This window comes from Cryptomeria japonica, chromosome 9, assembly GCF_030272615.1.
Source record: "Cryptomeria japonica chromosome 9, Sugi_1.0, whole genome shotgun sequence".
Taxonomy (NCBI): domain Eukaryota; kingdom Viridiplantae; phylum Streptophyta; class Pinopsida; order Cupressales; family Cupressaceae; genus Cryptomeria; species Cryptomeria japonica.
In genome coordinates, this window is record NC_081413.1 from 142,396,833 (window position 1) to 142,416,175 (window position 19,343).

Below are 19,343 nucleotides of genomic sequence, written 5' to 3' on the forward strand. Positions count from 1 at the left end.
TGACTCAAACGCATGATAATATCTTATTTGAATGACAATAGTTTTAATTCTTTCCATCATCAAGAGGTAACAACTTTGTTACAAGAGGTGGATAGTGATAGAGAATCTTACTATGATGGTACCTAGATTGTGATAACTATGGGGAATATAAGGTCGATTCAAGCTACAATGGGTTGGAAATTTCTCATCATTCCAAGGAAGATCTAATGGGAAAAGACACCAAATTTGAAGTCAATGACAACTCATAGCTTGAGAACAATAGTAATATACTTCACTTTTCTCATAATGTTGCCACTAATAATCCTAAAGAAAGTCATGGCACAATTTATTCTATTGAACTACAAGAGGCAAAACATTGCCAAATTTTGAATGAAGGTTGGTTACATAGATCTACCCAAGCCAAGATGTTTGCTGCCCAAGCAAGACAACATCTCCAAAGATTCAAAGATCATTGCAAGCAGTTAGATGATACAAGGAAACAAAGAGAATCAGTCGTTAGGTCTTTATTTCTTCCAACGTAAGAAGAGGACATCCAAGATAAATTGAAAAGGCATAAGCGTAAGCCTTGTTTTCCAAGTTTGATCAACCACTCTCTTTCATCTCATGAGTCAAATTTGAAACCTTGCATTGAGATTGTTCAAGTAGGGATGGTTAGGTGTGAAGTTGAATCCTCCTACCTAGAGTTGAAGAGATATTGGGTGACATTTATAGTGGACCAACCACTAAGTCGCCAGTCCCTTGCCTTATGAACTTTTTCATGGGGCTCTGAAGTTTCGAAAGTACCCGATCATTTGACATGGTTGAGGGAAATCACAAAAGGTTGATCTCTCTTCATGAAGATCCAAGGAGGATAGGTTTCCAATTGATTTTTGAAGCAGTTTGGAGGTTGTGATTTGTCTGATTTCCCAATAGGCTCGTGTTGTTGATTCATGAGACTTTCAAGAAGGGACCACCACCTGACATGGAAGATGGTGCATTTCTCCAGGACATGACTCAAGATTAATACAACAAGCCTAAGTATTGATAGGGAGCGGGTTATAATTGGTTGCTGACGAAAATTGTTTAAGTTTATCTACTCTATGAAAGCAATTGCTTCTGTCGTTACCAATTTCGACCCGCCATGCCAACATGTGGCACACAATCTCCAAGAAACCAATCAGGAATATTTGCTTGGTACCATTATTAATGACAAGATTAAGCAGTTGAGGACATGTAAATATGGCAAAATTTGTTGTAGCACTTGATACTATCACCCTTGTGGATAAAATTTAATACACCACCTTTTGAAAATGGCTAAAGGAGCATATGCTATCATGAGTCCTCCTTGTGAGAATGGTTTTGCCTCATGATGGCGAACTACCATTTCGAAACCCAGACTTGACTTGGCCATAAATTGAACAGAAAGATATCATCCAACAATTACTGTCTTTCACATGGAAAGAGCATATTGATTTCAACCAATATAGAAAGGCTATCATCCTATTCGAGAACATTGTGGAGCAAGCTGAGAATCATGAACGACATCTACAAGAAGAAACTGCTATATAGAGGATTCTTAATAACTAGTGTTTTTAAACAACGTCAAAGATGGTGCTCAAAGGAAAAGGTCCCCTGATCCAACCTGATGTCAAATATATGTAAGATGATATTCTTCTCGACATGAGTGACTATGTCTGGGAAACTATACTTGATGAGGATAAATTTACTAAATTCCTTTGGGTGTTGATTGAAGAAGAAAGGAAAGCAGTCAGGATTGACCGTCAGATTGCAAGACTGAATCCAGTGTCTGATGAAGAAGAAGGAGCAAGAGATTAATGGTTCATAAATAGGGTTTATCCGATAATTTTTATTTTCTTTAAAATCATGTCATTTTCAAGGCCGTTACTTTTGAAGAAACCTTTTCTTGAAAATAAAACAGACTCTAGTTATAAATAGATAGATGATAGGTGGTAAAGGGGGGAGAGGAAAATGTTGAAAAAGTGTTGTCATATTTTAAATTTCTGAACAATTAGCTATCTTTTAAATTTTTTTGTTTTTCTGGGTATCTTTGGAATGAATGAATATATCAAAACTTTGTGCTTGCTATATTATATCATGTTGGAAGTAAGCTTTGAATTACTGCCATTTTATTTGATATTTATTTACATGCTATGGTTAAATGCGGACGATGTAGAAACTTTGGATTCTCCATGTTCCCTTTAGTTATTTGTATCATATTTCAACATTTCCAGTACAACTAATTGTGTTGTGAGTAGTCTGTGTGTTTTTCGCATCCCTTTCCATAATCTAGATCTAAAATTTCATCTTTCTACAGATTGGAAATGTGTATCTTTTCCTTTTGTTGCTTTCTAATAAAAACCATACCGCAAAACCTAGGAGTAGATTTAAGAGGGAGTTGTACCTCTAAAATTCAAAGGAAGATTGCCAACATAATTGACGATCTCTCCAACTGTTAGTTACTTATTTGTATTTCATGTTGGGCACATTGATTCATTCTATTTCTCTTAGAAAGACAAATCTATTAACCAACAGATTTTTGGCAACTTTGTTGGGGAATTCGCTATCCGATAAACTCTTTGTGTATGGTGCCTCCTTGAGAAAGAAGGCTGGCGAATCTATTTGTCTAAGATCTCAGATAAATATTTCTAGACTAGGTCTGACCCAGCAACTGATTTATGTTTAAAGAAATGAATACTAAGATTGATCAAATACCTGCATACCCTTGGAATGCTTTCGAAGAAAAAAAATTAGTGAAGGTGAGGATTACAAATTGGCATTGCTATTGAGGAATGCATATAAGGGATTTCATCAAGAGGGAACTTACTAGGTCGCGACTCAAAAATTGGGAAGACCAGCTCCGTTCCATCTCTCAGTCTGTGAAGAATGAGATTCTGAGACCATATTGGCAAAATTTTGGGGTCGCTATCAACAGAAAAGGGGAGATGTGCACCAAACCAGAAGTGAAAAGCCTATTTTTTTCTCCACATACATACCAACCGATCCAAAGGGGTTACCATTTGGTTCACTGGAAGAAGAAAATCCATCAGGTGCATGAAGAAAAGTTTTCATTTCAGATTGGTTCCTGAATGGCTCTGAAGACGACTTTCGGTGCGACATTGTAGACGGGAAAGGGAACATCACACAAGTTGAAATAGAGGCATTTATTAATGGCCCCTGTGATTGTGAAAAGGGTATGAATTTTCATTGTTTTGAAACTTTTGATGTAAAGATTTAAGAAGAAGAATTTATTTTTAGGTTTGATCCTATGTTGTTAGAAAGTGATGCCCAAAGGTTGCAATGGGAAACATGCACATATTCTATTTTAACTTTAGACATGCAAGAAAAACATCTCATTCCCAATACCTCTTTGGTATGTTCATTTGAGGTTGCAAGAAGTATTGTACCTAAAGAAGATGTCACCATGGTACTGACAAATGAGAGGTAATAAAGAGAGCCCGAGAGCAAATATGATCAGAGTACTTTCAACCCATTATATGTACCAATAGGGTTTGATGAAAATTCAAGAATTAGGGATAATCCCCTTTTTGAATTGTTTGATTCCCAACCCCCCCATGGTAAAATTGAAAAGGAGAGATATGTTCTTAAGGCCAACTCTGACATCATGGGTGATAGATTCGATTTTTCATGCCGCTATACACAAATGGAAGGTGATGATGTTCATTGTGTTGACTCTCCGAGACCTGACTCAAAGGTCTGTACCAATTATGGATTGTCTATGATTGAAATTGTTAATGATCTCTCAACTAGTGAAGATGCAAATATCCTATTAATGCTAGGTGAATTTCTTGGCGAAGAAAGTAATAAGGAGGATGGCTTTTAGCTAGCCTGAGAAAATTGTGAAGATATCATCATCTATGATCAAGAAGGGTGTCAAGAAGGATGGTTGTTCGGAGATGAATGCATATATAGGGGGCCTTTTTTTGACACTAGAGTTGTCACTGAGTATTGGCCATTTTTCCTCATATCATATGGTCATGATCCCTTGTTTCATAGAGGTATATATTTCTCTCAGCCCGTTAATGGTTTTTCTTGAAAATTTTTGTGCTATGGCCATGTGCATATTTAGGTGATTTTGGCTTGTGATGTTTAGTTTTCTTGTGTTTTGTTCCCTTGGGTTTGTTCATTTGGGTTTATGCCCAATCACCCCTCCACTCATCTACATAGCATCGCCCTTTCTTTATACTTTTCTTTTCGACTCTATAGCCCAATGGATAAGGAACTGATCTTATTTGATATTTTGGGGTTCTCTATGTCCTGCTAGTCATTGTCCCCATTCAGAGCATGTGTTACCCATGAATTTTAAATTTTACCACCATGTCACAAAATTTCCCATTTCTTGAAGTTCTTCTTTAAGTTTTTTCTTCATCTGCTTTAATAATATGAATTTCAAGTTGCAGTCTTACATATTTTCAAAACTAAGTCACCAGTCCCTTGCCTTATTAAATTTATCATAGGGTTCTCAAGTTTCGAAAGTACCTGATCATCTGACATGGTTGAGGGAAATCACAAAAGGCCGATCGCTCTTCATGAAGATACAAGGAGGATGGGTTTCCAATTGATTTTTGAAGCAGTTCGAAGGTTGTGATTTTTTTCGATTTCCCAACACGTTCGTGTTGTTGATTCATAAGACTTTCAAGGAGGGACCACCACTTGACATGGAAGATGGCGCATTTCTTGAGGACATGACTCAAGATTCATACATCAGGCTTGAGTATTGATAGAGATTGGGTTATAATTGGCCGGTAGAAAAAATTGTTTAAGTTTATCTACTCTGCAAAGGCAATTGCTTCTATCGTTACTAATTTCGAGTCATCGTGCCAACATGTGGAACACATTATCCAAGAAGCCAATCAAGAATATTTTCTTGGTACCATCATTAATGACAAGATTAAGCAGTTGAGGACACGTAAAGGTGACAACATGTGTTGTAGCACTTGATATTTTCACCCTCACAGATAAAATTTAATACATCACCTTTTGAAAATGGCTAAAGGAGCGTATGCTATTATGAGTTGTCCCTGTCAAAATGGTTTTGCCTCATGATGACGAATTGCCATTTGAAACCCAAACTTGAATTGGCCAGAAATTGAACAGAAAGATATCATCTGATGATGGTCTTTTGCATGGAAAGAGCATACCGACTTCAACCAATATAGAAAGGATATCACCCTATTAGAGAAAATGGCGGAGCATAATGAGAATCACAAACGACGTCTACATGAATAACTTTCTATACAGAGGATTCCTGATAACTGGTCCTTTCAAACAACGTAAAAGATGGTGCTCAAAGGTAAAGGTCCCCTAATCCAACCTGATGTCAAATATATGTAGGATGATATTCTTCTCGACATGAGTGACTACATCCGGGAAACTATACTTGATGAGGATTAATTTACTGAAGTCCTTTGGGTGTTGATTGAAGAAGAAAGGAAAGCGGACAGGATTGACCATCAAATTGCAGGATTGAATCTATTTCCTGATGAAGAAGGAGTGTGAGATTAATGGTTCATAAATAGGGTTTATCCCATAATTTTTGTTTTCTTTAAAATCATGTCATTTTCAAGACCATTACTTTTGAAGAAACAGTTTCTTGAAAATGGAACAGACTTAAGTTATAAATAGATAAATGATAGGTGGTAAAGGGGGGGAGGGTGGGGAGGAAAATATTGAAAAAGTGTTGTCATATTTTAAATTTCTGAACAGTTAGCTATCTTTTAAAAAGTTTTGTTTTTCTGGGTATCTTTGGAATGAAAATATATCAAAACTTTGTGCTTGCTATATTCTTCCATGTTAGAAGTACACTTTGAATTGCTACCATTTCATTGATATTTATTTACATGCTATGGTTAAACGTGGATGATGTAGAAAATTTGGATTGTGCATGTTCCCTTTAGTTATTTGCATCACATTTCAATATTTTTCATGCAATTAATTATGTTGTGAGCAGTCTGTGTGTTGTTCACATCCCTTTCAGTAATCTAAATCTAAAATTTCATCTTTCTGCATATGGGAAGTGTGTATCTTTTCTTTTCTTTCTTTCTGATAAAAAGCATACCGCAAAACCTAGGAGTAGATTTAGGAGGGAGTTGTACCTCTAAAATTCAGAGGAAGATTGCCAACATAATTGGTGATCTCTCCAACTATTAGTTACTTATTTTTCTTTCATGTTGGGAACATTGAGTCATTCTATTTCTCTTAGAAAGACAATTTTTTTAACCAACAGTGATGCAAAATGAAAACATCTACTCTTCATCAGTGGAGTTGTCACCTCTTTCATATGATAGGGCAGAGATGTACTTATTGACTGGTGACTTGGTTTTCTTAGTTTTGACAGTGGGTTATGAAAATCAGCATCTAAGAGACTCTATTTGGTGCATGGCTAAACAAAACATTTACTTGGCATCCTTTGATGAAGACATACTAACTTGTTGGGAAATTGGACAAGTTGCAACAGCGGATCAGAGGTTCGAAAAAGGTTTCCATCACAATTTCCTTGTTGGGGATTGGCTCATTGATGGGTTCATATCAGTATTGATGGTTTGTGGTACTTGTGGCTTCAATTGGAGTGAAGTTCTCAATTGGTTGGATGATTTTCAGGTTCACAACAACAACATAATGAGTTTTGACATGAAGGATGGGTATGACAGTACACATATTTGGGATCCTGTCATCGACATGTGTGTTGCATTGCTTCAATGGATTCATGATGAGTTGTTTCACTTCAAATATACAGATGCTTATATCTAAGTAGCGCAGTGGATGGGTGGAGCAATGTCTCTCAGATTGATATGGGATCTAGGAATTGGTTTTCAACGTGTAAATGTAGATTGCTCGAGGACAAGCAATCTCCACGAAGGGAGGACTATAATGTCCCCAAATTTTGATGAAATAAAAATTAATTAAATTAATTATTTTAAAGTTGTCAAAATGAATTAAATATAAAAAGGATGACTATATTTTAATTTTTAATTAAAAATGACTTAAATAAAATAACTATTATCGAAAAAGTCACTTAATTAACGTCATGGAGAGGAACTTAATTATTATTGAACGAATTATCATTATGTGCCTAAGTTCAACTTTATAAAAGGGGGCAATACTTTATGTGAGGGCTAAGTTAAATTTAATATTTTTGCCTTAAGCAGCTTATAGAAGGTGATATAAATATCTTATGCCTTTGTGAAAAATATCGCATTATAGCCCGACTTCTTTGGTTTGTGACGACATTGTCTAAGTTACAAATATTAAATATTTTATGAAGTCTCATGATAGGGAAGATGGAATTATAAAAGGCAAAATTACCAGCTTTGGAGGATTCATTATTGTTATTCGCGATTATTGTTTTGGTCTAATGTTTTCTGTGGCATTCGCTGAGCTCTGGACGAAACCCTAGAGCCGTTTTGGACGCAAAACCAGAACATGCCTTTGGCAATCTCCATCATCATATTTGCCGAATCACTCTTTCATTTCCCATGTCCAGGTTGCTACTAGATTGGTGCATAGAGACTTCGATGTTTTGTAGATATAAGTCATGGAATTAATTATTGAGCCAAGGCAATGGTTATCGGTGGACTATTTCTAAAGGGTCCATCCATATATTTGAAGATTAATATGTGTACAAGTTCAAGTAAGGACTGTCTTGCTTGCCATGGTCGCTTATGTGGTATGGTGGGGTGAGTATTTTCTAAGATCATCACAGCTATAATTGAGGCTGCCGTAGAAGAGGTCTGAAGTCGTCCGTCCAGCTGTGAGGAGTGTTGGTCAGAAATCTCTGTTGGTTGCATGGGGTTTGACTTCCTATCTTTCGCGTGGTAAACTTCAGAATTCTATGTGAAAAATCTTTAGCATCAAACTTAAACAATTCGGCGGCATGAGGAGATGAAACTGTTTGTTAAAATGTTACAAAGGCAATATGCAAACTGTTTGGCAAAATATCAACCTGATTAGAACACAACTGGGTAAAACTAGTAAGGGTTCTTCCAGTGGTATCCGAGCTAGTGAGCCTGCCACCTGAAATTCAAGTGTAGAACAAATTTTGTGATTTTCACAAGTCCAACTCAAATTAAAATATGAATTCAAGAGAAACTCAGAAAAAATGGTATTTTTCTCAAAAGAATTCAAGGATAGATTTAATGGTGTTGAGCAGAGGGACTTACAGAGAGAGAAGAGGAAGTAGGAAATTGGCTCCTTATAATTGGAATAGAACTGGAGTCAACGAAATTTTCAGATGATGTTCTCTCTAAGCTAGAGGAACTACACTCATATTAGTCTAAAGTAGACCAATCAGATTGGATGCTTTTGTATTGGCTTTGAAGCCATCAATGCTCGCTTTGGTACAACATAGGTTTTTAGAACATCCCTGTGAAGATGTAAGACTTGCAGTAGCCTCTTGTCGGAATGAGATCACAAGAATAATAGCTCCTGTGGCACCCTATAATGATGGTATGTTGAGGAAGGTTCTACAACTGATTGTGAAGAGCTTTCATGGGTTACATGATGTTAGAATCCCTTCCTTTGGTAAAAGAGTTAAGATTCTAGAAATTATGGCCAACGTCAGATCATGTGTCTTAATGATTGATCTCAGAACTGATAATTTGATTCTCCAAATGTTCCACTGCTTCGTAACCAAAATCAGTAAATTTCATCCAGACACTGTTAAGGCAAGTATGTCAACTATTATGTCCTTGATCTTAGATTAGGATGATTAAATATTCAAATAGTTGCAATCAAAATTGTTGGCCATTTGGAGAAAGGAACAGGGTGTTTACCCCACAACTTATTTTTTCTCAAAAAATTTGGTTGAGCAAAAAATTAGAAGGTTTAAGGAACAGTTGACGGGAATAGAACTAATCTCTTTGGGTATACAGGTTCCAGGATCACCCAAAAATAGTAAGAACCAGATGAGGAAAGAGTAGATTTGTTTCACTTGTCAAGAACATTGGTCACTTGTTTACATGTGTGGAGTTAATATGAAAAAAGAACTATTGCAGCTACTTAGTGTTGAGAATATACAAACAAATGTGAGTACAAAATTTGAATATGGCTTAACTCAAGAAAAGAGTATGCTGGAGTCTTGAGATGTCACCAATGAAGTGCCTAAATCTTCATATGATGAAGAGTTACATGATGATGAAGACACAACAACAGAATTAGCAATGCATTTAGATCAAACTTGCAAAAAATATGAGGTATCTACAAAGGAGTGAAAGAGTCTCTTGGTGGGTGACGTAGAAATTATGATTGATAAACCATATGAACGTATGGCTTCTATTGGTGCTCCCTTAGTTGATCATAAATTGGATGGTAATGCCAACGTGGATCAACCCCTTATAGCTATTGTGGATATAACTTCCCTAGATGTAGAGCATAAGACTGACATGGATAACGATGGTGTGGATTCTTTGGGCTATCACAATTTATCTTCTAGTGTGATAGTTGATTCCAATGATGACACAACCCCTACACTTGAAGAAAAACTAGAACAAAATCTTTTGGTATGGGAAGAATTGCAAGATCACTTGATGGTAACCAATGACAAGATAGCTCAAGAAGTGTCAAGAATTGATTCTACTTATAGTTACTTGGAAGGCCTCATTTTGACAACACAAAAGGAGGAACGACATAAAGGGATGAATCATGGAATTTCCCATACACATTTGCAGTTGCTTAAAGAAGCATTGAAGTTGATTAAGGAAGATTACTTCTATATGCTCAAAGATAGAGACACAATGGTTAACTTGGTGAAGGAAAAAGATGGAGAAATTGTGGAACTTTGCCTTCAATTTAGTACGTCTCACTCCTTGCATAAATTAGAAATTGCATCTCCTATAGCACCCACTCCTATGATGCAAAATGACAACGTGAGTTGCATGAAAGATGAACAAGTTGATGAATGGTATGAAGAGTTTTACAAGTAAATACCTTGCAGCCATGTGTCATCAATTGAAGAAGAATTATTTGAAACACTACCACCTCTAATTACATGGGAAGTACATGATAGAATTCAAGATTTGGTCATGTTTGATGATTCTAGCATAAGAAAAGAAGGGAATCTCAAAGGTCTGATTTGGGAGAATGATAGTGTACATCCTCCTTCTCTAGATATTGTAGCTCTTAATACAAGGAATACTATTGTCGCTCTTGGGAATACTCATGAAGACAAGGATAGAAGTGTTAGACATGAAATTTTTATTGATGATGCACTTAAATAAGTTAAAAACATGACTCAAACATATGACAATAATTCTTATTTGAATGACAACAATTATACTTCTTTCCTTCATCAAGAGGTAACAACTTTGTTACAAGATGTGAATAGCGATATGGAATCTTCCTATGATGGTAGTGAAATTGTGTGTGATAGCTATGGGGAATATAAGGTAGATTCAAGCCACAATGGGTTGGAAATTTCTCATCATTCCAAGGAAGATCTCATGGGAAAAGACACAAAATTTGGAATTAGTCACAACTCACAGCTTGAGAGCAACAATAATATACTTCACTTTTCTCATAATGTTGCCACTAATAATCCTGAAGAAAGTCATGGCACAATTTCTTCTATTGGACTACAAGAGGCAAAATATTGCCAATGTTTGAATGAGTACAGTTAAGAAATGCTAACCCTGGCCAGGGTTAGGTTACCAAATATCAAAGAGGGAAGGGATCAGGTTGACAAGTTGATCTGATCTACATTCATTAAATCCTCTGAGAAGATCTTTCATACCTCGAAAGAAACAATAAATCACTGCAAGTGAAAACCCCTGAGTTGATGCGGTGCATAATACACTTGTAGGGCGAAAGTCTCCATTCTGCATTGAAGAGGCATGGCGACGTCAAAAATCAGCCAGGAGGGGTCGCTTTTGAAGTAATGGCAAGAGAATCCGGTGGTTGGATGACAATATAATCCAAAATCAGGCACTGTTTGGGTAGAAAAAGTGGCCTCGACCATCAGGTCGACAACCACCTTGCATAGAGGTTTGAATGCTAACGTTCAATACAGGTTTGAAAAATGGTCATTGATCTAAGAGATTCATACAAAGATGGACATGTGATATCTATCCACATAGCCCTATAAAAGGCTCAAAAGAAGATTAAACCATGGCCCTTGATTAGCCTACTAAGTGAAAAATCCATGACCTCACACATGCCACATGGTGGGACCCAGTTCCTAATCGCTATGAAATAGCAATAACACTCTTCCTCTTGGCTGCATCGCTTATCACCCTATCTATCACAAATCATGACATCAAGTCAAAATGTTATTAGCTGTCAAAAGGTACAAAAGACAAAAACTCTGAACAACATGATATAGAAAAAGGAAACCCTCCCCAACAACCTCATCCCTTCTCAACATCACTTATCACGTTGTCATGCAAAAACAAAAGATCAGAATAGGGAACAAAAGTGTAAGTGCTCCTATTTGATGTGACAAAGAAATAACAAAGAACTCCACCAACCGGTAGTAGTTGAAAAGGGGAACCGCTTGCCAACGACCTTGTTAGCCTAGATCAGGTAAGCTTAAGTGAAAGTGACTGCCCTAGCCGGTCAACTCAAAAATAGAAAATAGGGGCTCGAAAAGATGCAAAGGAAAAAAAACCCTTATGCATGTTGCCAACACGACGCACATAACACATAGGTTATGCAAAACAACAGATTTCTCATATCAGTTATCTTCAAGGGGAGGGTTGACATAAAAGGGTCAACAATGACCTAAGTACAACTTACATGGATTTTGATATTGCAATATGACACAAGCATCAAGGTATAATGGAACCAAGATGACCTGAGTGTTACTTGCATAAAACAAACAAGAGTTGACCCTTTTCTTATGCAAATCCAAAATATCCTCAATGATATGTTAAACCAATCATGCCCCATGAGAAATTTGCATACTACTAATGATCCCCTCATAGACAGTAAACAAAAAGAAATATCATGCTCCTTCCTTACTTCTCTAGTTCAAGACATCCTTGAGTCACTTAGGAGATATGATAACAAAAATCAAGATAAAAAAAGTCAAACCTTGATGCCAAAGTGATCAAATCATGATTCGGAATAGATCATCCATTAAGTTTTTGTTTTATTGATTCTTTTGTTGAGTTTGATAGTTGATTTAAAAAATTGTGATTTATGTTCAATGTTGAGTTTCTTTTCTATCTTTGTTTTTGATATGTTGTCTTACTATTGTTCATTTGTTGTTTAAAGCTCAAAGTGGATTTCCCCCACTGAGTTCAGGATTTTGTCCCTAGTCTAGAAACAACCTTTTATTATGGATAGATGCAACGATCACCAAGCCATGGTGAGATGTTATTGCAATGCTTGAGGTGTATACGAGGCTTTTTATTATGGATATGGATAATGATATTAAAAAGTGGATGCATGACATATGCACCAATAGATGGAAGAGAAGATCTATCACAAATAACAATTGTTGTCAGGTTTTCACTTCTTGCTTGTATTGCGCTTTTTTAATTTATTTTATTTTAGAATATTTAATCTTTACTTGGCTTAGGTTTATTTGTATTTAGTTTAGGATATTCCTTTTGAATTCCTACATGTAATTTGTCCTCTAGTACATGTGTGAGGACAAGTCATTTCTTTTATTTTCCTTTATTAAGGAATATTAGATTTCCTCCATAAGAGGATGTGGACACATGGCACACACATTTTATGAATGGTGGCATTCATAGATTTGTGAGTTACTTTGTAACTCCTCTCGTCATCTCTATTTAAGAGATGTCTCCTCTCTCATTTCTTCTTAATGATGTTATTGTAAAAGAGATTCTCTCTCTCTCTCTCTCTCTCTCTCTCTCTCTCTCTCTCTCTCTCTCTCACACACACACACATTTTAGGCATTGCCTCATTCATAGTATCCCAAGGTGTTTTTCTTTGTTTTTCTCCTTTCAAAAGTTATTGTGTCTCCTTCTTCACATTTGGGTCATTGCTCCTAAGTTTCTGTATTTCTCTTGGTAACATTTACTTCATCAATAAACTTACTTGGATTTTGTTTTTCTTTCCTTGCTCTTGTATTTCCTTTCATAGTATCAGAGCAGGTTCTAATCCTCTTGTTTCAAGTTGAGATTGATGAAGGTTACCATTCTGTGGAGTTCACCTTCTTGGAGGCATTCTTGAGAGGAGAGAAAGTTCTTTCTCTAATATTTTCTACTATGCAGGTTTTTTATTTCAGATTTTAAATTATATTTTTTTCAAAGTTGTTAACAAGTTTTCCCGCAGGTTCAATCTTCTTAGATTATAATTTTTTTATTTTTTATTTTTTAAAAATAAACTTTGGAAGGCTTGCCGCCAAAGTTTCTTCTTTTTGGTTTAAAGTTGTGGCTTTGGAAGGCTCGCCGCCAAAGTTTCTTCTTTCTGGTTTAAAGTTGTGGTTTTGGAAGGCTTGCCACCAAAACTCCATTTCTAACCTCTTTTCCTGCATTGTATAATTTATATTTATCAGTTTTGGAAGGCTTGCCGCCAAAACATTTCCATTATTCAATTGCTTCTCTGATTTGCTTGCAGGTTTTAAGATTTCAATTGCAGATTTTTAGATAAAAATAAATTTCATATTGTTAAATATCAAATAAGCTTCAATCTCTATTATTTCAATATTTATTTTATCTCTGTATTTATATCTCCTTTGCCTGTGTTGTTCTTTGTTTTCAACATATTTATGAACTTGAGATATAGAGTCTGTTTGTTTGAACCTTCTGCAGTTTGAAACAGCTCGTCCAACGGTGAAAACCACCTCGGTGGCACCCTGGGCAAGTACCATGGTGAAAACTGGGTCACCGGCGCCATGTGTAGAGACATTGCTCCTCCCTCCTTCAGGTTTCAATTCCATCCTTTCACTTTGCACACACTCACAACCTCTCCATTCATAATAAACTTACCCATTCCCATCATGGCTTGTTATTGGTCTACCCAAGATTGGTTAGCCATTCATAATAAACATCCCTTTTCACACCTTTCCATCCATAATAAATCAGCTCCTATCTGTGGCTAAGGCTATCCTACGTCTAGTAATGGGTGTGGAATTGAGAGCATCACATGTTTCGAGGAGTACAGTTTCTTCCAGTTTTCTTCAGTCTATCCGTGCACAATTTGCAATAAAGAAACACTTGCATCGCCAATCCATATTAAAGTTCCATCTTCTCCAAAATAAAGTATCAGTTTCAATGTGGATTCAGTTAGCTTCAGATGAGACACAATAACAACGGACTTCAACAAATCAAATATTTCAACAGACTCAAATAATATTATGGTTTAGTGCTATCTATCCTTTTGTGAAAGTAAACATTGTGACCACAATCAAATAGACTTATACAAGTGACAAGAGACACTAAACCAGAGGACTACCGTGGACGTTGGTGTCGAGTCTTGGTTTTATTTTTTGATTTTACCTTTTTTGGTAACATGTCTTTTAGCTTTTCCAGGATGTCTTTGACTAGAGATTCTATCTCCAGGATGTCTTTGACTAGAAAGGCGAGGATGGGGTATCGTCACCTATTTTTCTCTGTTGTTTGTGGATTGTCTCTTAGTAATGCTATGACTTGTCCAAGGATATGACGACACTATGAGTCTAGTATGAATTGGGGCATTCCTTGTTTGCAACTGTCTTATCTCCATGCAAACGGGTACAATGACGTTCTGGGTCGAACATATATATGGATTGTCATAACATATTTGTCATAATAAAGCTCAATGATGATAACGCACAAGAAGCTCTTTTCACTTTCATATCTTCTATCTTCCATCGCCCTTTCTTAATTGACCTCCATCATCCCTCTTGAGTTCATGTAGCCTGCTATCACATGACTGAGTATAATGACACACCAAAAATATTTGCATTTCATGTAGTTGCACCTGCATTACCACATATTAAGCATTTCATACATACATATAGATATCACAATTGCATCACATCCTGCACACAACACATGTTAGCAATCTTACATTTTTATCATGTAAATAATTCTTTGCATTATCAAATTCATTTGCATTTCATACATTCACATTTGCATTGGCATAACATATTAAAAACATAAAAGAACAAACATATTGCATTCCATCATGTACATATTTGCATCCATATCATAAACATCACATAAGAACATCTCATCACATAGATACACATGCATATAGCTGCCGCAAAGATGAATCATCTCATATATATACATATAATCATAAGTGTCATGATACAATGATGCCAAAATACATATGGCTACACAGCCAATCCTCGTGTCATCCTTTCTGGATAGAGAAACCCATTGATCACTACTGCCAGTATTGTTGGTAATGCTAATTCAGTATGTGTCATCGTGTCCCATGCCACGTGTCCAGCCCTCATCTCCAATCCTAGATCCTAGAACACTCATCTCAGTGCATCCCTATCTCCGTCTTGATCATAGGGTATCAACTCCCCATCGATCAATATCCTCAGAATCCTATATACATCCTCTAAGGTGACTGTCATCTCACCCATCAACAAATTGAATGTACATGTCTCTGAGTGCCATCTCTCAGCCAGCGCATTTAGCAACCCCATGTTCGCCCAAAACTTAGGCACATACAGAATATGTCGTAGGCCCATAGCCTGAACTGCTACTCTCTCCTTGACTGTCAGCTTTGCTTGCAAACTCTGAGTTCACGAGAATCTCTCTTGTGACTCCAGCATAGGTAGGTCCTCCTTCAGTTAAGCAAATCAACTGTGTCAGTCAAAGTGGCATTCCTTGATCATCACAAAATGTTGCTCTTTATCCTAGTATTTCTCATACTCTATCCTACTGACACTCACTGTTCATCACAAAGTGTTGTTGTTTATCCTAGTGGTACTCCCTATTCATCACAAAGTACTATGTGTTTTTGCACTCCCTGTTCATCACAAAGTGTTGCTCATATTTGCACTCACTGTTCATCACAAAGTGCTGCTCTTTTTAGTACTCCCTGTTCATCGCAAAGTACTATGTCTTAGTACTCCCTATTCATCACAAAGTGCCTCGATCTATTCTAGTCTTCCCTAGAGGACCTGTTTGAGTGTATCTTGTCACTAGCTTATCCAATCGACAGCGTATGTTCATCACAGAACTGCCAATTTGACCTAGAAGACATAAACGCGCATTCATGACACAAACGCGCCTAGCTAACCTAGATGCGCCTGACACCAGTACAAACGCGCTTCAACAGTTTTTTGACATTGTTTGACATATCCTAAATTCAGATTTATTGCTCTACCTAACATGCATTAATGACAATATTTATTGCGAAAAAGTATAAGGAGGTTTTACGGTACTTACTGGCTCTCCTGCATCTGCTGGCCTATGAAATCGATGAACGCGATTGAATTTGTGAACCAATGCCATCGTTGCTGACTGCTGCTGCTCTATTCTCTCTTTGCACTCTAATCTCTTGGATGTGTGGATGACAATGATGATGTATTCCCCTCACGGTCTATCTTATAGACTACCCTAGCCCTCGTTTCCCGAGTCAGTCTTCGTTATCTTGTGACTTAGTCACTCTATCCTATCGGGTCAGTCCATTCTAGCCTTTCTTTCTTATCGAGAGATTGTCTGTGTTCTTTTCAAACATTTTCATCCAATCTCTTGAGGGGGCATATCATTCCCATCTTGGGGCAACTTTGTATCAGTTCATATTATCTTCTTTGAAACAACGCGACAAGCTGCATTGTCTCAAAGAGGGGCAAAATGTAGACACCTAAAATTGCCATGTCTAATTAAATAAATATTTTATTTATTTAATTACTTTAGCCTAATTCTTCTATTAATTAAATAAATCTTTATTTATTTAATTCATTCATTTATCCTCTTTTAGCCTTATTTCTCATTTAAATAAATACATTTATTTATTTAAATTACCCTTTTCCCAAATTAAATAAATACTTTTATTTATTTAATTGATCCCACTTCCTCTATTAATTAAATAAATCTTTATTTATTTAATTAATTCATTAACCTTTTCAACCTATGACACATGTCATTCATCTCTTAATTCCTACACTACCTACCCTCTTATTATTTTCTTATTTTCTCTACCTACCCTTTAATCATAGCCGACCATTTATCTTTTACACCTCTCAATCTTATCCCTCCATTTCTTATAGTGCCTTCTATATAAGGAGATGCTTCCTTCATTATCAACCCGATCAGTTGACTTCCTAACTACGGTTTTGAACTTTCATATGTGATCCTACTTGCAACCACATTTTCATTCTTTGTTGAGCTCTTGTGCACATAAAATCTGAGAGCAAATATATCAAGCAAGATCAATGGAGATAGGAAGAATGGAGATTCAAACCCTATTGGACATGTGATGGTATAATCTTTGTGGTTTCATTTGATTTGCATTGTCTTAGGTAATCTTCATATGTTATGGTGGATCTTTGTTGTAGTTAGGCTAGGGTTTTGTTGTTGAATTCATTTAGTCTTTCAATATTGTTGTTTCCATTTTCACCATAAACATTTTGGCACGCCTAGTGGGCCATGGATTTTTGTTAGATCTGTGTATTTTGTAGATTTTCCTAACCATATATTGCTATTTTGTAAAACAATTTGGAAAATAACCTTGTGCAGCTAGGGTTTTGGACACGAAATCAAGATCTTGGAGAGATTCGATCATATCTCACAAACAACTTGGAAATTTTGCACCAAAGTTTTTATTTTAGGTTGAAGACAGTATCAAGATATCTCAAAAAAAAATTCAAATCTATTGGAGCATATTTTAATTTTCTATGGTTTTATATGAATTTTCAAAAAAAATTAATTTTGAGAGAAAATGAGCGAATTTTTCAAATTTTCTTACATTTTTGGAAATCTCTCATAATTATACATAAGATTTGTTCTTTGTGATTTTAATTTTGATGCAAAATATATCCCTAAAAATTGGATCTTTAAAACTTAGGGTTTTTCCTTATTTTGATTAGATTTCACAAACGGCTTCGAATTTTGGCATCACAATTTTTTTGCAGGTTAGGAAAATTATCAGAGGTGTTCAGTAAAAATTTTATATTTTTTGGATCAAGGTTTCATTTTATATGAATTGTTTATGATTTTTCATAAAAAATTAATTTTGAGAGAAAATTAGCGAATTTTTTTGATTTTCTTACATTTTTATAAATCTCTCAAAATTATACATAGGATTTGTTCTTTTTTATTTTAAATTTGATGCAAAATAATTCCTCAAAAATCGGATCTTTGAAAATTAGGGTTTTGCATTATTTTACTCATATCTCACAAACTACTTGGATTTATTGCAGATATTTTTTTATGCAGGTTTAGAAGACCCTGAGGACTGTCCAGTAAAAATTTCAAATGTTTTGAATCAATCTTTCATTTTATATGAAATTTTTATGATTTTTCATAAAAAATTAATTTTTGGAGCAAATTAGCAATTTTTTTGGATTTTCTTACATTTCTAGAAATTTCGTGAAATTTTACAGATGGGTTTTTTTTATGATGAATCAGATCTTTGAATTGGTCAAAAAAACTGCATTGTTGAAGGCCCCTATTTCACAAAGTCTTTTGGATCTAAAATTTACCTAACTTGTGTGCTTGCAAGAGGGGTATTATTGCAAACTACTAACAAATCTTTGTTGCAGAATTTTGGCAATGGTTTTTTATCTTTATTATGTGCCCTATTTTCATAGACTAGCAAACACTTCAATTGGTGCACTAAAATTGAACCAGTGTCCTTTGTGTCTTGGGCAATAGGCTCTTTTTGTTTAATCTTTAGAGGGCTTGTCTCCCCGTGTGGTTATTAGGACTACTAGTCAGGAGAGAACGACCCAAGTGGTAGTAAGAAAAACCCACCTCTTCCGAACTACCATAAACAATTGTATTCATGGTGAAAACTGTGGATAACGTGTGCTGATTAGTTCATACCGACACTATGTCTCCCCATAAACCCGTTTGATCAAATTTATTTGATCATTTGTAAGAGGTAACCCCTACTGGCTGGGAGCCTTCTGTATTTACAAAGCTGAAAGTGTTGCATGTATGGTCACATGAGTATGCCCTTACTAGCACCTTTTTGTTTTAGAATCCAAAATCCTTCTAGTTTGTTGGGGCAGGAGGTCGGACCTCTAGAGCGGCCTACACACATACGGTTCTTAGTAGAGATACAAAGTTCACCACGGGGAGTTTTCGTGGGGACTGATGCTTGGCTTCCCTGAGAAGTGAGTGTCGAGGGTGGAGCCAGTGGGGTCAAGCATCTAAGTATCCACTCTGAATAGTGTAGCCTTGGGGGAAACCCCATGTGGGATCAACAACTATTGTCCTAGCCAGCCATAGGAATTGTGCTTGACTTATTTT